Source organism: Mustelus asterias, chromosome 30, assembly GCF_964213995.1.
Source record: "Mustelus asterias chromosome 30, sMusAst1.hap1.1, whole genome shotgun sequence".
In the NCBI taxonomy this organism is placed as follows: Eukaryota; Metazoa; Chordata; class Chondrichthyes; order Carcharhiniformes; family Triakidae; genus Mustelus; species Mustelus asterias.
The window spans coordinates 1,980,771-1,998,273 of record NC_135830.1 but is presented as its reverse complement, the minus strand read 5'-3'; the positions used below and the strand labels follow the sequence as shown (position 1 = coordinate 1,998,273).

General features: G+C 46.2%; 8 non-coding genes across 8 annotated transcripts; 5 read left to right on the top strand and 3 right to left on the bottom strand.

The window, feature by feature from the left end:
• The first annotated feature begins 445 nt into the window (after window positions 1-445).
• On the top strand, window positions 446-527 carry trnas-aga (transfer RNA serine (anticodon AGA)). Its single transcript has one exon. It is a non-coding gene; the product is annotated as a tRNA-Ser (tRNA).
• A 794-nt stretch (window positions 528-1,321) lies between these two features.
• Window positions 1,322-1,395, bottom strand: trnai-aau (transfer RNA isoleucine (anticodon AAU)). The gene has a single exon. It is a non-coding gene; the product is annotated as a tRNA-Ile (tRNA).
• A 3,445-nt stretch (window positions 1,396-4,840) lies between these two features.
• trnas-aga (transfer RNA serine (anticodon AGA)) lies at window positions 4,841-4,922 on the top strand. Its single transcript has one exon. It is a non-coding gene; the product is annotated as a tRNA-Ser (tRNA).
• A 4,254-nt stretch (window positions 4,923-9,176) lies between these two features.
• On the top strand, window positions 9,177-9,258 carry trnas-aga (transfer RNA serine (anticodon AGA)). The gene has a single exon. It is a non-coding gene; the product is annotated as a tRNA-Ser (tRNA).
• A 1,821-nt stretch (window positions 9,259-11,079) lies between these two features.
• Window positions 11,080-11,153, bottom strand: trnai-aau (transfer RNA isoleucine (anticodon AAU)). The gene has a single exon. It is a non-coding gene; the product is annotated as a tRNA-Ile (tRNA).
• Window positions 11,154-13,131: 1,978 nt separating this feature from the next.
• On the top strand, window positions 13,132-13,213 carry trnas-aga (transfer RNA serine (anticodon AGA)). Its single transcript has one exon. It is a non-coding gene; the product is annotated as a tRNA-Ser (tRNA).
• A 792-nt stretch (window positions 13,214-14,005) lies between these two features.
• On the bottom strand, window positions 14,006-14,079 carry trnai-aau (transfer RNA isoleucine (anticodon AAU)). The gene has a single exon. It is a non-coding gene; the product is annotated as a tRNA-Ile (tRNA).
• Window positions 14,080-16,055: 1,976 nt separating this feature from the next.
• trnas-aga (transfer RNA serine (anticodon AGA)) lies at window positions 16,056-16,137 on the top strand. Its single transcript has one exon. It is a non-coding gene; the product is annotated as a tRNA-Ser (tRNA).
• The last annotated feature ends 1,366 nt before the right edge of the window (window positions 16,138-17,503 follow it).

Sequence of the window (17,503 nt, the reverse complement as noted above, 5' to 3'; positions counted from 1 at the left end):
AGGCTCAATTCAAATTTGTCCGCTGGTGATTCAGAAACGGCAAATGTCACCACCATGTGGGAGAGCCGGATTGGATTCCGAATCCGCACATACTCTAATATATCTGCATTAGTTTTGCGCATTCAAGAGCTCGTTTTCCTCAGGCGCCTTGAATGGAGCTATTTTGGGATGTAAAGTTTGTGTTCCATCCAGTTCTGAGTGTATGGACAGATATAGAATGCTTGCAAATGTTTGTTTCAATCCACCCATGTGCTGTATCCGAATGAAAAGGACGTTAGACGACAGATGAAATTGAGCCGACATGGGGAAAGAAGACAGACGCATGAAATCAGCAGAGAAATTAATCGCAGTCGTATCCATCACAAGAGGTCAGCATCACTTCAAGGAGGCCGGCTATAAGAATTATTGAGGAGGTATCAGTATGATTTCTGACGCGTTCGACCGTGTAGTCATGGCCGAGTGGTTAAGGCGATGGACTAGAAATCCATTGGGGTTTCCCCGCGCAGGTTCGAATCCTGCTGACTACGCATTTCTCATTTCCGTTTTACTACGACTGGCTGGAAAGGATGGCATCTGCAATTATTTTTCCCAGTGGAATGGTGACATATCCCACCAATTTGCGTGAAGTTGATGCCGGTCCGCCTGTCCTCTCCAGATGTTTTCTCAACAAATTTGCACCTGATAACTTCAGTTATTCACCTGCGCGGAGAGGGAGTATTTTGACTGTTTACTCTGTCGAAATCCCGTATCAGCTGGAATATCAGAGTTGGGACATCTTCCAATTTTCTATGTTCGACGTGGAACTACCCGAACGTCTCCAACACCGCCTCATAACGGACTTATTTTATCATTGTAACCTCCCAGGCAGTGTCACCTGTCCTCTTCCTAATGTCTTTTCTGAAGAGTGGTGACCAGCCAGCATCAGCCGTAAGGCTCCGTACTGATGTCAAACTGCAGATGTGACCACCAGAGCATGATCCCAGTGCTTTTATAAACGATTTCGTAGCCAAATGAAGGACATTATTTCAGAACTCCGTTGTGAATTTAATTAGATGACGCTCAATCTTTCTCCGGACGGTCCACTCTTTGCAATGAAAACTCATTTCCCGTCTCGTAACCTTCCACATTCGCCCTTTCGGTTTGTGGCACAGAAGTTTGAAAAGATGGGCAATTTGTCAGAACGGTCAGAAGAAATTTTCCCAGTTCAAAAGTTGTCAAGGAGAAAACAAAAAGCTGCACTTTGCGGTATGGAACAGCGCGAAGCGGATCAGCCTCTGCCGACGACATGACGACAGGTTCTGCCCACACGGGTAATCGCATGTGGCCAGTACGGGGTTTGACCCCGCGACCTTGGCGTTATTAACACCACGCTCTAACCACCTGAGCTAACCGGCCGAAGTCGCAAACGAAGCCCACGATGAGCAACTGCGTTTTTCTATTGAGTTGCATCATTAAGTGCAGAAGTTTAAATTTTTCACTGCTGACTGATCGCGCATCTTCAACCTGATGGAATGGCATTTTCGTTTTAAATGATTTTCATGGGATTTGGCTGGGGCAATCACAACGTGCATTTGATGTTCACCCCCCCCCCCCCCCGCCCCCCCCCCCCCCCCCCCCCCCCGCCCGCCCCCCCGGCTTTATTTGAAATATTTTTTCTGCTAAAATAGTAAAATATGTTGCGAAATTCAGTCGGAATATTGTCAACATGTTGCCATTTTGCAGACTGGATTAATTTGCCATTTGTGGAATGTTTGCTCCATCTGGAAGTCTGGCAGCCAGGGCTGCAAAATGGGGGCGTGTGTTCAAGCGCAGAATTAACCGGAATCCGTTCAATTTGATTTTTGCATCATTGATTCTGTGAGTTGCACCTTCAGTGAACAGAAATATATTTCCAAAGGCTGTCATTCAACACAATTTAACGGTTCGAGTAATTCATCAAGATTTGAAAGGCTGAACAAAACACAGCCCAACTGCCCTTGTGATCCAACTCTTTCTATCAGTCACAGTCACACAGCAGCCCCATGTCACAGGTCCCGCTTCACACTGGGAGAGCGAATTGGTATTTTATCTTTTGCTTACTCTCTCGTGCGACGCTTCATAACGAGGCACACTGTGGGAATTGGAATGACATAAAAATGTGGAGAAAGCATCGTGCTCGTTGCGAGGGATATTATACGTTGCCTCACGGCGGCTCCTCAATGAAGTTTCCATCCATGCTTGCTGAAGGAATTTCCTTCCGCTCCCGACTTTTTCGCTGTCATCAGCAACATATTAGACACCCTTCTGTCACATCTTAAAGACAATGTTGAGCGGTTAATGTGTTGAGCGTGACAAACAACGAACCGCCAGTTTCGAGATTTCCAGACGAATAGCTGTTCTTCTGAAAAAACTCAGTATTTGCGTAAATTAGGTTTGAAGCGCATTATCAATTCGTGTGAAGCGATGTGTTGATCGGTTGAATGCAGTGCGTCAAAATAAGCTGGTCTGATTTCTTGCAACAGGGTTGGCTGACGTGAATATTGACAAAACATTGAAGCGAATGAGAGGAATGATCACAGTTGACATCCAGCTGACCGGTCGTCCGTCTGTGTTTCGCTGTAGAGCGGTCAAGGTTTGCTCAAATGTCACCGACCGATTTGTGGCACAGAAGTGTAAAAAGATGGACAATTTGTCAGGATGGGAGGCAGACTTTTTCCCAGTTGAAAAATTGTCAACGGCATCGTGAGTGTACCATAAGACCATAAGACCGTAAGACATAGGAGCGGAAGTAAGGCCATTCGGCCCATCGAGTCCACTCCACCATTCAATCATGGTTGATTTCAACTTCATTTACCCGCTCTCTCCCCAGAGCCCTTAATTCCTCGAGAAATCACGAATTTATCAATTTCTGTCTTGAAGACGCTCAACGTCTCGGCCTCCACAGCCCTCTGTGGCAATGAATTCCACAGACCCACCACTCTCTGGCTGAAGAAATTTCTCCTCATTTCTGTTCTAAAGTGACTCCCTTTTATTCTAAGGCTGTGCCCCCGCGTCCTAGCCTCCCCAGTTAATGGAAACAACTTCCCTACGTCCATCCTATCTAAGCCGTTCATTATCTTGTAAGTTTCTATCAGATCTCCCCTCAACCTCCTAGACTCCAATGAATATAATCCCACGATCCTCAAACGTTCATCGTATGTCAGGCCTACCATTCCTGGGATCATCCGTGTGAATCTCCGCTGGACTCGCTCCAGTTCCAGTATGTCCTTCCTGAGGTGTGGGGCCCCAAATTGCTCACAGTACTCCAAATGGGGCCTAACCAGTGCTTTATAAAGCCTCAGAAGTACATCCCTGCTTTTGTATTCCAAGCCTCTTGAGATAAATGACAACATTACATTTGCTTTCTTAATTACGGACTCAACCTGCAAGTTTACCTTTCGAGAATCCTGGACTAGGACTCCCAAGTCCCTTTGCACTTTAGCATTATGAATTTTGTCACCGTTTAGAAAATAGTCCATGCCTCTATTCTTTTTTCCAAAGTGTACGACCTCGCACTTGCCCACGTTGAATTTTATCAGCCACTTCTTGGACCACTCTCCTAAACTGTCTAAATCTTTCTGCAGCCTCCCCACCTCCTCAATCCTACCTGCCCCTCCACCTATCTTTGTATCATCGGCAAACTTGGCCAGAATGCCCCCAGTCCCGTCATCTGGATCGTTAATATATAAAGAGAACAGCTGTGGCCCCAACACTGAACCCTGCGGGACACCACTTGTCACCGGTTGCCATTCTGAGAAAGAACCTTTTATCCCAACTCTCTGCCTTCTGTCTGACAGCCAATCGTCAATCCATGTTAGTACCTTGCCTCGAATACCATGGGCCCTTATTTTACTGAGAAGTCTCCCGTGAGGCACCTTGTCAAAGGCCTTTTGGAAGTCAAGATAGATAACATCCATTGGCTCTCCTTGGTCTAACCTATTTGTTATCTCTTCAAAGAACTCTAACAGGTTTGTCAGGCACGACCTCCCCTTACTAAATCCATGCTGACTTGTCTTAATCCGACCCTGCACTTCCAAGAATTTAGAAATCTCATCCTTAACGATGGATTCTAGAATTTTGCCCACAACTGAGGTTAGGCTAATTGGCCTATAATTTTCCATCTTTTTTCTTGTTCCCTTCTTGAACAGTGGGGTTACAAGCGCGATTTTCCAATCCTCTGGGACTTTCCCTGACTCCAGTGACGTTTGAAACAGACAGAGGTAACCGCATTTGGACAGTACGAGGATTGAACCCTCACTCGCAGCGTTATTAGCAACATGCTCCAGCCGTATAAACTAACCGGCCCCAGTTCATCTTAAATTTTGGATCAATGATTGCGGGAGTTGCATCTTCAGTGAGCAGAAAGATATTCTCGAAGGGCTCAATTCAAATTTGTCCACTGGTGATTCAGAAACGGCAAATGTCACCACCATGTGGGAGAGCCGGATTGGATTCCGAATCCGCACATACTCTAATATATCTGCATTAGTTTTGCGCATTCAAGAGCTCGTTTTCCTAAGGCGCCTTGTAGGGAGCTATTTTGGGATGTAAAGTTTGTGTTCCATCCAGTTCTGAGTGTATGGACAGATATAGAATGCTTGCAATTGTTTGTTTCAATCCACCCATGTGCTGTATCCGAATGAAAAGGACGTTAGACGACAGATGAAATTGAGCCGACATGGGGAAAGAAGACAGACGCATGACATCAGCAGCGAAATTAATCGCATTTGTATCCATCACAAGAGGTCAGCATCACTTCAAGGAGGCCGGCTATAAGAATTATTGAGTGGGTATCAGTATGATTTCTGGCGCGTTTGACCGTGTAGTCATGGCCGAGTGGTTAAGGCGATGGACTAGAAATCCATTGGGGTTTCCCCGCGCAGGTCCGAATCCTGCTGACTACGCATTTCTCATTTCCGTTTCACTACGACTCGCGGGAAAGGATGGCATCTCCCGTCATTTTTCCCTGTGGAATGGTGACATATCCCACCAATTTGCGTGAAGTTGATGCCGGTCCGCCTGTCCACTCCAGATGTTTTCTCAACAAATTTGCACCTGACAACTTCAGTTATTGACCTGCGCGGAGAGGGAGTATTTTGACTGTTTACTCTGTCGAAATCCCGTATCAGCTGGAATATCAGAGTTGGGACATCTTCCAATTTTCTATGTTCGACTTGGAACTAGCCGAACGTCTCCAACACCGCCTCATAACGGACTTATTTTATCATTGTAAACCTCCCAGGCAGTGTCACCTGTCCTCTTCCTAATGTCTTTTCTGAAGAGTGGTGACCAGCCAGCATCAGCCGTCAGGCTCCGTACTGAGGTCAAACTGCAGATTTGACCACCTGAGCATGATCCCAGTGCTTTTATAAACGATTTCGTAGCCACATGAAGGACATTATGTCAGCACTCGTTGTGAATTTAATGAGATGAAGCTCAATCTTTCTCCGCCGGTCCACCCTTTGCAATGAAAACACCATTCCCGTCTCGTAACCTTCCACATTCGCCCTTTCGGTTTGTGGCACAGAAGTTTGAAAAGATGGGCAATTTGTCAGAACGGTTGGAAGAAATTTTCCCATTTTAAAAGTTGGCAAGGAGAAAAAAAAAGCTGGACTTTGCCGATGTGGAAGAACGCGAAGCGGATCAGCCTCTGCCGACGAAAAGACGACAGGTTCTGCCCACACGGGTAATCGCATGTGGCCAGTACGGGGATTGAACCCGCGACGTTGGCGCTCTAACCACCTGAACTAACCGGCCGACGTCGCAAACGAAGCCCACGATGAGCAACTGCGTTTTTCTATTGAGTTGCATCATTCAGTGCAGAAGTTTAAATTTTTCACTGCTGACTGATCGCGCATCTTCAACCTGATGGAATGACATTTTCGTTTTAAATCACTTTCATGGGATTTGGCTGGGGCAATCACAACGTGCATTTGATGTTCACCCCCCCCCCCCCCTGTTTTATTTGAAATATTTCTTTCGGCTAAAATAGTAAAATATGTTGCGAAATTCAGTCGGAATATTGTCAACATGTTGCCATTTTGCAGACTGGATGCATTTGCCATTTGTGGATTATTTGCTCCATCTGGAAGTCTGGCAGCCGGGGCTGCAAAATGGGGGCGTGTGTTCAAGCGCAGAATTAACCGGAATCCGTTCAATTTGATTTTTGCATCAATGATTCTGTGAGTTGCACCTTCAGTGAACAGAAATATATTTCCAAAGGCTGTCATTCAACACGATTTAACGTTTCGAGTAATTCATCAAGATTTGAAAGGCTGAACAAAACACAGCCCAACTGCCCTTGTGATCCAACTCTTTCTATCAGTAACAGTCACACAGCAGCCCCATGTCACAGGTCCCGCTGCACACTGGGGAGAGCGAATTGGTATTTTATCTTTTGCTTCCTCTCTCGTGCGACGCTTCATAACGAGGCACACTGTGGGAATTGGAATGACAGAGAAATGTGGAGAAAGCATCGTGCTCGTTGCGAGGGATATTATACGTTGCCTCACGGCGGCTCCTCAATGAAGTTTCCATCCATGCTTGCTGAAGGAAATCCCTTCTGATCCCGACTTTTTCGCTGTCATCAGCAACACATTAGACACCCTTCTGCCAAATCTTAAAGACAATGTTGAGCGGTTAATGTGTTGAGCGTGACGACCATCTAACCGCCAGTTTCGAGATTTCCAGCCGAATGGCTGTTCTTCTGAAAAAACTCAGTATTTGCGTAAATTAGGTTTGAAGCGCATTATCAATTCGTGTGAAGCGATGTGTTGATCGGTTGAATGCAGTGCGTCAAAGTAAGCTGGTATGATTTCTTGCAACAAGGTTGGCTGACGTGAATATTGACAAAACATTGAAGCGAATGAGAGGAATGATCACAGTTGACATCCAGCTGACCGGTCGTCCGTCTGTGTTTCGCTGTAGAGCGGTCAAGGTTTGCTCAAATGTCACCGACCGATTTGTGGCACAGAAGTGTGAAAAGATGGACAATTTGTCAGGATGGGAGGAAGACTTTTTCCCAGTTGAAAAATTGTCAACGGCATCGTGAGTGTACCATAAGACCATAAGACGTAGGAGCGGAAGTAAGGCCATTCGGCCCATCGAGTCCACTCCACCATTCAATCATGGTTGATTTCAACTCCATTTACCCGCTCTCTCCCCATAGCCCTTAATTCCTCGAGAAATCACGAATTTATCAATTTCTGTCTTGAAGACGCTCAACGTCTCGGCCTCCACAGCCCTCTGTGGCAATGAATTCCACAGACCCACCACTCTCTGGCTGAAGAAATTTCTCCTCATTTCTGTTCTAAAGTGACTCCCTTTTATTCTAAGGCTGTGCCCCCGCGTCCTAGCCTCCCCTGTTAATGGAAACAACTTCCCTACGTCCATCCTATCTAAGCCGTTCATTATCTTGTAAGTTTCTATCAGATCTCCCCTCAACCTCCTAGACTCCAATGAATATAATCCCACGATCCTCAGACGTTCATCGTATGTCAGGCCTACCATTCCTGGGATCATCCGTGTGAATCTCCGCTGGACCCGCTCCAGTGCCAGTATGTCCTTCCTGAGGTGTGGGGCCCCAAATTGCTCACAGTACTCCAAATGGGGCCTAACCAGTGCTTTATAAAGCCTCAGAAGTACATCCCTGCTTTTGTATTCCAAGCCTCTTGAGATAAATGACAACATTACATTTGCTTTCTTAATTACGGACTCAACCTGCAAGTTTACCTTTCGAGAATCCTGGACTAGGACTCCCAAGTCCCTTTGCACTTTAGCATTATGAATTTTGTCACCGTTTAGAAAATAGTCCATGCCTCTATTCTTTTTTCCAAAGTGTACGACCTCGCACTTGCCCACGTTTAATTTCATCAGCCACTTCTTGGACCACTTTCCTAAACTGTCTAAATCTTTCTGCAGCCTCCCCACCTCCTCAATACTACCTGCCCCTCCACCTATCTTTGTATCATCGGCAAACTTGGCCAGAATGCCCCCAGTCCCGTCATCTGGATCGTTAATATATAAAGAGAACAGCTGTGGCCCCAACACTGAACCCTGCGGGACACCACTTGTCACCGGTTGCCATTCTGAGAAAGAACCTTTTATCCCAACTCTCTGCCTTCTGTCTGACAGCCAATCGTCAATCCATGTTAGTACCTTGCCTCGAATACCATGGGCCCTTATTTTACTCAGCAGTCTCCCGTGAGGCACCTTGTCAAAGGCCTTTTGGAAGTCAAGATAGATAACATCCATTGGCTCTCCTTGGTCTAACCTATTTGTTATCTCTTCAAAGAACTCTAACAGGTTTGTCAGGCACGACCTCCCCTTACTAAATCCATGCTGACTTGTCTTAATCCGACCCTGCACTTCCAAGAATTTAGAAATCTCATCCTTAACGATGGATTCTAGAATTTTGCCCACAACTGAGGTTAGGCTAATTGGCCTATAATTTTCCATCTTTTTTCGTGTTCCCTTCTTGAACAGTGGGGTTACAAGAGCGATTTTCCAATCCTCTGGGACTTTCCCTGACTCCAGTGACGTTTGAAACAGACAGAGGTAACCGCATTTGGACAGTACGAGGATTGAACCCTCACTCGCAGCGTTATTAGCAACATGCTCCAACCGTTTCAACTAACCGGCCCCAGTTCATCTTAAATTTTGGATCAATGATTGCGGGAGTTGCATCTTCAGTGAACAGAAAGATATTCTCGATGGGCTCAATTCAAATTTGTCCACTGGTGATTCAGAAACGGCAAATGTCACCACCATGTGGGAGAGCCGGATTGGATTCCGAATCCGCACACACTCTAATATATCTCCATTAGTTTTGCGCATTCAAGAGCTCGTTTTCCTAAGGCGCCTTGAAGGGAGCTATTTTGGGATGTAAAGTTTGTGTTCCATCCAGTTCTGAGTGTGTGGACAGATATAGAATGCTTGCAATTGTTTGTTTCAATCCACCCATGTGCTGTATCCGAATGAAAAGGACGTTAGACGACAGATGAAATTGAGCCGACATGGGGAAAGAAGACAGACGCATGACATCAGCAGCGAAATTAATCGCATTTGTATCCATCACAAGAGGTCAGCACCACTTCAAGGAGGCCGGCTCTAAGAATTATTGAGTGGGTATCAGTATGATTTCTGGCGCGTTGGACCGTGTAGTCATGGCCGAGTGGTTAAGGCGATGGACTAGAAATCCATTGGGGTTTCCCCGCGCAGGTTCGAATCCTGCTGACTACGCATTTCTCATTTCCGTTTCACTCCGACTCGCTGGAAAGGATGGCATAGAAAGAACATAGAAAGCCACAGCACAAACAGGCCCTTCGGCCCACAAGTTGCTCCGATCATATCCCTACCTCTAGGCCTATCTATAGCCCTCCATCCCATTAAATCCCATGTACTCATCCAGAAGTCTCTTAAAAGACCCCAACGAGTTTGCCTCCACCACCACCGACGTCAGCCGATTCCACTCACCCACCACCCTCTGAGTGAAAAACTTACCCCTGACATCTCCTCTGTACCTACCCCCCAGCACCTTAAACCTGTGTCCTCTCGTCGCAACTATTTCAGCCCTTGGAAATAGCCTCTGAGAGTCTACCCTATCCAGACCTCTCAACATCTTGTAAACCTCTATCAGGTCACCTCTCATCCTTCGTCTCTCCAGGGAGAAGAGACCAAGCTCTCTCAACCTATCCTCATAAGCCTTGCCCCCCAATCCAGGCAACATCCTTGTAAATCTCCTCTGCACCCTTTCAATGGCTTCAACATCTTTCCTGTAATGAGGTGACCAGAACTGCGCGCAGTACTCCAAGTGGGGTCTAACCAGGGTCCTATAAAGCTGCAGCATTATCTCCCGACTCCTAAACTCAATCCCTCGATTAATGAAGGCTAGTACGCCGTACGCCTTCTTGACCGCATCCTCCACCTGCGAGGCCGATTTAAGAGTCCTATGGACCCGGACCCCAAGGTCCTTCTGATCCTCTACACTGCTAAGAATGGTACCCTTCATATTATACTGCTGCTTCATCCCATTGGATCTGCCAAAATGGATCACTACACACTTATCCGGGTTGAAGTCCATCTGCCACTTCTCCGCCCAGTCTTGCATTCTATCTGTGTCTCGCTGCAACTTCTGACATCCCTCCAAACTATCCACAACACCACCTACCTTGGTGTCGTCAGCAAACTTACCAACCCATCCCTCCACTTCCTCATCCAGGTCATTTATGAAAATGACAAACAGCAAGGGTCCCAGAACAGATCCCTGGGGCACGCCACTGGTCACTGACCTCCACTTCGCTGGAAAGGATGACATCTTCAATCATTTTACCCTGTGGAATGGTTACATATCCCACCAATTTGCGTGAAGTTGATGCCGGTCCGCCTGTCCTCTCCAGATGTTTTCTCAACAAATTTGCACCTGACAACTTCAGTTATTGACCTGCGCGGAGAGGGAGTATTTTGACTGTTTACTCTGTCGAAATCCCGTATCAGCTGGAATATCAGAGTTGGGACATCTTCCAATTTTCTATGTTCGACGTGGAACTACCCGAACGTCTCCAACACCGCCTCATAACGGACTTATTTTATCATTGTAAACCTCCCAGGCAGTGTCACCTGTCCTCTTCCTAATGTCTTTTCTGAAGAGTGATGACCAGGCAGCATCAGCCGTCAGGCTCCGTACTGAGGTCAAACTGCAGATGTGACCACCTGAGCATGATCCCAGTGCTTTTATAAACGATTTCGTAGCCAAATGAAGGACATGATGTCAGCACTCGTTGTGAATTTAATTAGATGAACTCAATCTTTCTCCGCCGGTCCACCCTTTGCAATGAAAACACCTTTCCCGTCTCGTAACCTTCCACATTCGCCCTTTCGGTTTGTGGCACAGAAGTTTGAAAAGATGGGCAATTTGTCAGAACGGTTGGAAGAAATTTTCCCATTTTAAAAGTTGGCAAGGAGAAAAAAATAGCTGGACTTTGCCGATGTGGAAGAACGCGAAGCGGATCAGCCTCTGCCGACGAAAAGACGACAGGTTCTGCCCACACGGGTAATCGCATGTGGCCAGTACGGGGATTGAACCCGCGACCTTGGCGTTATTAGCACCACGCTCTAACCACCTGAGCTAACCGGCCGACGTCGCAAACGAAGCCCACGATGAGCACCTGCGTTTTTCTATTGAGTTGCATCATTCAGTGCAGAAGTTTAAAATTTTCACTGCTGACTGATCGCGCATCTTCAACCTGATGGAATGGCATTTTCGTTTTAAATGACTTTCATGGGATTTGGCTGGGGCAATCACAACGTGCATTTGATGTTCACCCCCCCCCCTGTTTTATTTGAAATATTTTTTTCGGCTAAAATAGTAAAATATGTTCCGAAATTCAGTCGGAATATTGTCAACATGTTGCCATTTTGCTGACTGGATGCATATGCCATTTGTGGAATATTTGCTCCATCTGGAAGTCTGGCAGCCAGGGCTGCAAAATGGGGGCGTGTGTTCAAGCGCAGAATTAACCGGAATCCGTTCAATTTGATTTTTGCATCAATGATTCTGTGAGTTGCACCTTCAGTGAACAGAAATATATTTCCAAAGGCTGTCATTCAACACGATTTAACGTTTCGAGTAATTCATCAAGATTTGAAAGGCTGAACAAAACACAGCCCAACTGCCCTTGTGATCCAACTCTTTCTATCAGTAACAGTCACACAGCAGCCCCATGTCACAGGTCCCGCTGCACACTGGGGAGAGCGAATTGGGATTTCATCTTTTGCTTACTCTCTCGTGCGACGCTTCATAACGAGGCACACTGTGGGAATTGGAATGACATAAAAATGTGGAGAAAGCATCGTGCTCGTTGCGAGGGATATTATACGTTGCCTCACGGCGGCTCCTCAATGAAGTTTCCATCCATGCTTGCTGAAGGAATTTCCTTCCGATCCCGACTTTTTCGCTGTCATCAGCAACACATTCGACACCCTTCTGCCACATCTTAAAGACAATGTTGAGCGGTTAATGTGTTGAGCGTGACGACCAACTAACCGCCAGTTTCGAGATTTCCAGCCGAATAGCTGTTCTTCTGAAAAAACTCAGTATTTGCGTAAATTAGGTTTGAAGCGCATTATCAATTCGTGTGAAGCGATGTGTTGATCGGTTGAATGCAGTGCGTCAAAGTAAGCTGGTATGATTTCTTGCAACAAGGTTGGCTGACGTGAATAATGACAAAACATTGAAGCGAATGAGAGGAATGATGACAGTTGACATCCAGCTGACCGGTCGTCCGTCTGTGTTTCGCTGTAGAGCGGTCAAGGTTTGCTCAAATGTCACCGACCGATTTGTGGCACAGAAGTGTGAAAAGATGGACAATTTGTCAGGATGGGAGGCAGACTTTTTCCCAGTTGAAAAATTGTCAACGGCATCGTGAGTGTACAGAAGTACGCGAAGCGACTCAGGCTGTTCGAAAAAGCCATTGCCACTGAGCATAACGTAAACCGGGCTCCACAGACAGAGGTAACCGCATTTGGACAGTACGAGGATTGAACCCTCAGTCGCAGCGTTATTAGCAACATGCTCCAACCGTATAAACTAACCGGCCCCAGTTCATCTTAAATTTTGGATCAATGATTGCGGGAGTTGCATCTTCAGTGAACAGAAAGATATTCTCGATGGGCTCAATTCAAATTTGTCCACTGGTGATTCAGAAACGGCAAATGTCACCACCATGTGGGAGAGCCGGATTGGATTCCGAATCCGCACATACTCTAATATATCTGCATTAGTTTTGCGCATTCAAGAGCTCGTTTTCCTAAGGCGCCTTGAAGGGAGCTATTTTGGGATGTAAAGTTTATGTTCCATCCAGTTCTGAGTGTGTGGACAGATATAGAATGCTTGCAATTGTTTGTTTCAATCCACCCATGTGCTGTATCCGAATGAAAAGGACGTTAGACGACAGATGAAATTGAGCCGACATGGGGAAAGAAGACAGACGCATGACATCAGCAGCGAAATTAATCGCATTTGGATCCATCACAAGAGGTCAGCATCACTTCAAGGAGGCCGGCTCTAAGAATTATTGAGTGGGTATCAGTATGATTTCTGGCGCGTTGGACCGTGTAGTCATGGCCGAGTGGTTAAGGCGATGGACTAGAAATCCATTGGGGTGTCCCCGCGCAGGTTCGAATCCTGCTGACTACGGATTTCTCATTTCCGTTTCACTACGACTCGTTGGAAAGGATGGCATCTTCCGTCATTTTTCCATGTGGAATGGTTCCATATCCCACCAATTTGCGTGAAGTTGATGCCGGTCCGCCTGTCCACTCCAGATGTTTTCTCAACAAATTTGCACCTGACAACTTCAGTTATTGACCTGCGCGGAGAGGGAGTATTTTGACTGTTTACTCTGTCGAAATCCCGTATCAGCTGGAATATCAGAGTTGGGACATCTTCCAATTTTCTATGTTCGACGTGGAACTACCCGAACGTCTCCAACACCGCCTCATAACGGACTTATTTTATCATTGTAAACCTCCCAGGCAGTGTCACCTGTCCTCTTCCTAATGTCTTTTCTGAAGAGTGGTGACCAGCCAGCATCAGCCGTAAGGCTCCGTACTGAGGTCAAACTGCAGATGTGACCACCTGATCATGATCCCAGTGCTTTTATAAACGATTTCGGAGCCAAATGAAGGACATTATGTCAGCACTCGTTGTGAATTTAATTAGATGAACTCAATCTTTCTCCGCCGGTCCACCCTTTGCAATGAAAACACCTTTCCCGTCTCGTAACCTTCCACATTCGCCCTTTCGGTTTGTGGCACAGAAGTTTGAAAAGATGGGCAATTTGTCAGAACGGTTGGAAGAAATTTTCCCAGTTTAAAAGTTGGCAAGGAGAAAAAAAAAGCTGGACTTTGCCGATGTGGAAGAACGCGAAGCGGATCAGCCTCTGCCGACGAAAAGACGACAGGTTCTGCCCACACGGGTAATCGCATGTGGCCAGTACGGGGATTGAACCCGCGACCTTGGCGTTATTAGCACCACGCTCTAACCACCTGAGCTAACCGGCCGACGTCGCAAACGGACCCCACGATGAGCACCTGCGTTTTTCTATTGAGTTGCATCATTCAGTGCAGAAGTTTAAAATTTTCACTGCTGACTGATCGCGCATCTTCAACCTGATGGAATGGCATTTTCGTTTTAAATGACTTTCATGGGATTTGGTTGGGGCAATCACAACGTGCATTTGATGTTCAACCCCCCCTGTTTTATTTGAAATATTTTTTTCGGCTAAAATAGTAAAATATGTTGCGAAATTCAGTCGGAATATTGTCAACATGTTGCCATTTTGCTGACTGGATGCATTTGCCATTTGTGGAATATTTGCTCCATCTGGAAGTCTGGCAGCCAGGGCTGCAAAATGGGGGCGTGTGTTCAAGCGCAGAATTAACCGGAATCCGTTCAATTTGATTTTTGCATCAATGATTCTGTGAGTTGCACCTTCAGTGAACAGAAATATATTTCCAAAGGCTGTCATTCAACACGATTTAACATTTCGAGTAATTCATCAAGATTTGAAAGGCTGAACAAAACACAGCCCAACTGCCCTTGTGATCCAACTCTTTCTATCAGTAACAGTCACACAGCAGCCCCATGTCACAGGTCCCGCTGCACACTGGGGAGAGCGAATTGGGATTTCATCTTTTGCTTACTCTCTCGTGCGGCGCTTCATAACGAGGCACACTGTGGGAATTGGAATGACATAAAAATGTGGAGAAAGCATCGTGCTCGTTGCGAGGGATATTATACGTTGCCTCACGGCGGCTCCTCAATGAAGTTTCCATCCATGCTTGCTGAAGGAATTTCCTTCCGATCCCGACTTTTTCGCTGTCATCAGCAACACATTAGACACCCTTCTGCCAAATCGTAAAGACAATGTTGAGCGGTCAATGTGTTGAGCGTGACGACCAACTAACCGCCAGTTTCGAGATTTCCAGCCGAATAGCTGTTCTTCTGAAAAAATTCAGTATTTGCGTAAATTAGGTTTGAAGCGCATTATCAATTCGTGCGAAGCGATGTGTTGATCGGTTGAAAGCAGTGCGTCAAAGTAAGCTGGTATGATTTCTTGCAACAAGTATGGATGACGTGAATAATGACAAAACATTGAAGCGAATGAGAGGAATGATCACAGTTGACATCCAGCTGACCGGTCGTCCGTCTGTGTTTCGCTGTAGAGCGGTCAAGGTTTGCTCAAATGTCACCGACCGATTTGTGGCACAGAAGTGTGAAAAGATGGACAATTTGTCAGGATGGGAGGCAGACTTTTTCCCAGTTGAAAAATTGTCAACGGCATCGTGAGTGTACAGAAGTACGCGAAGCGACTCAGGCTGTTCGAAAAAGCCATTGCCACTGAGCATAACGTAAACCGGGCTCCACAGACAGAGGTAACCGCATTTGGACAGTACGAGGATTGAACCCTCAGTCGCAGCGTTATTAACAACATGCTCCACCCGTATAAACTAACCGGCCCCAGTTCATCTTAAATTTTGGATCAATGATTGCGGGAGTTGCATCTTCAGTGAACAGAAAGATATTCTCGATGGGCTCACTTCAAATTTGTCCACTGGTGATTCAGAAACGGCAAATGTCACCACCATGTGGGAGAGCCGGATTGGATTCCGAATCCGCACATACTCTAATATATCTGCATTAGTTTTGCGCATTCAAGAGCTCGTTTTCCTAAGGCGCCTTGAATGGAGCTATTTTGGGATGTAAAGTTTATGTTCCATCCAGTTCTGAGTGTGTGGACAGATATAGAATGCTTGCAATTGTTTGTTTCAATCCACCCATGTGCTGTATCCGAATGAAAAGGACGTTAGACGACAGATGAAATTGAGCCGACATGGGGAAAGAAGACAGACGCATGACATCAGCAGCGAAATTAATCGCATTTGTATCCATCACAAGAGGTCAGCATCACTTCAAGGAGGCCGGCTCTAAGAATTATTGAGTGGGTATCAGTATGATTTCTGGCGCGTTGGACCGTGTAGTCATGGCCGAGTGGTTAAGGCGATGGACTAGAAATCCATTGGGGTTTCCCCGCGCAGGTTCGAATCATGCTGACTACGCATTTCTCATTTCCGTTTCACGACGACTCGCTGGAAAGGATGACATCTTCAATCATTTTACCCTGTGGAATGGTTACATATCCCACCAATTTGCGTGAAGTTGATGCCGGTCCGCCTGTCCTCTCGAGATGTTTTCTCAACAAATTTGCACCTGACAACTTCAGTTATTGACCTGCGCGGAGAGGGAGTATTTTGACTGTTTACTCTGTCGAAATCCCGTATCAGCTGGAATATCAGAGTTGGGACATCTTCCAATTTTCTATGTTCGACGTGGAACTACCCGAACGTCTCCAACACCGCCTCATAACGGACTTATTTTATCATTGTAACCTCCCAGGCAGTGTCACCTGTCCTCTTCCTACTGTCTTTTCTGAAGAGTGATGACCAGGCAGCATCAGCCGTCAGGCTCCGTACTGAGGTCAAACTGCAGATGTGACCACCTGAGCATGATCCCAGTGCTTTTATAAACGATTTCGTAGCCAAATGAAGGACATTATGTCAGCACTCCGTTGTGAATTTAATTAGATGACGCTCAATCTTTCTCCGGACGGTCTACTCTTTGCAATGAAAACTCCTTTCCCGTCTCGAAACCTTCCACATTCGCCCTTTCGGTTTGTGGCACAGAAGTTTGAAAAGATGGGCAATTTGTCAGAACGGTTGGAATAAATTTTCCTAGTTTAAAAGTTGTCAAGGAGAAAAAAAAGCTGGACTTTGCCGGTGTGGAAGAACGCGAAGCGGATCAGCCTCTGCCGACGAAACGGCGACAGGTTCTGCCCACACGGGTAATCGCATGCGGCCAGCACGGGGATTGAACCCGCGACCTTGGCGTTATGAGCACCACGCTCTAACCACCGACGTCGCAAACGAAGCCCACGATGAGCACCTGCGTTTTTCTATTGAGTTGCATCATTCAGTGCAGAAGTTTAAAATTTTCACTGCTGACTGATCGCGCATCTTCAACCTGATGGAATGGCATTTTCGTTTTAAATGACTTTCATGGGATTTGGCTGGGGCAATCACAACGTGCATTTGATGTTCACCCCCCGCCCCCTGTTTTATTTGAAATATTTTTTTCGGCTAATATAGTAAAATATGTTGCGAAATTCAGTCGGAATATTGTCAACATGTTGCCATTTTGCTGACTGGATGCATTTGCCATTTGTGGAATATTTGCTCCATCTGGAAGTCTGGCAGCCAGGGCTGCAAAATGGGGACGTGTGTTCAAGCGCAGAATTAACCGGAATCCGTTCAATTTGATTTTTGCATCAATGATTCTGTGAGTTGCACCTTCAGTGAACAGAAATATATTTCCAAAGGCTGTCATTCAACACGATTTAACGTTTCGAGTAATTCATCAAGATTTGAA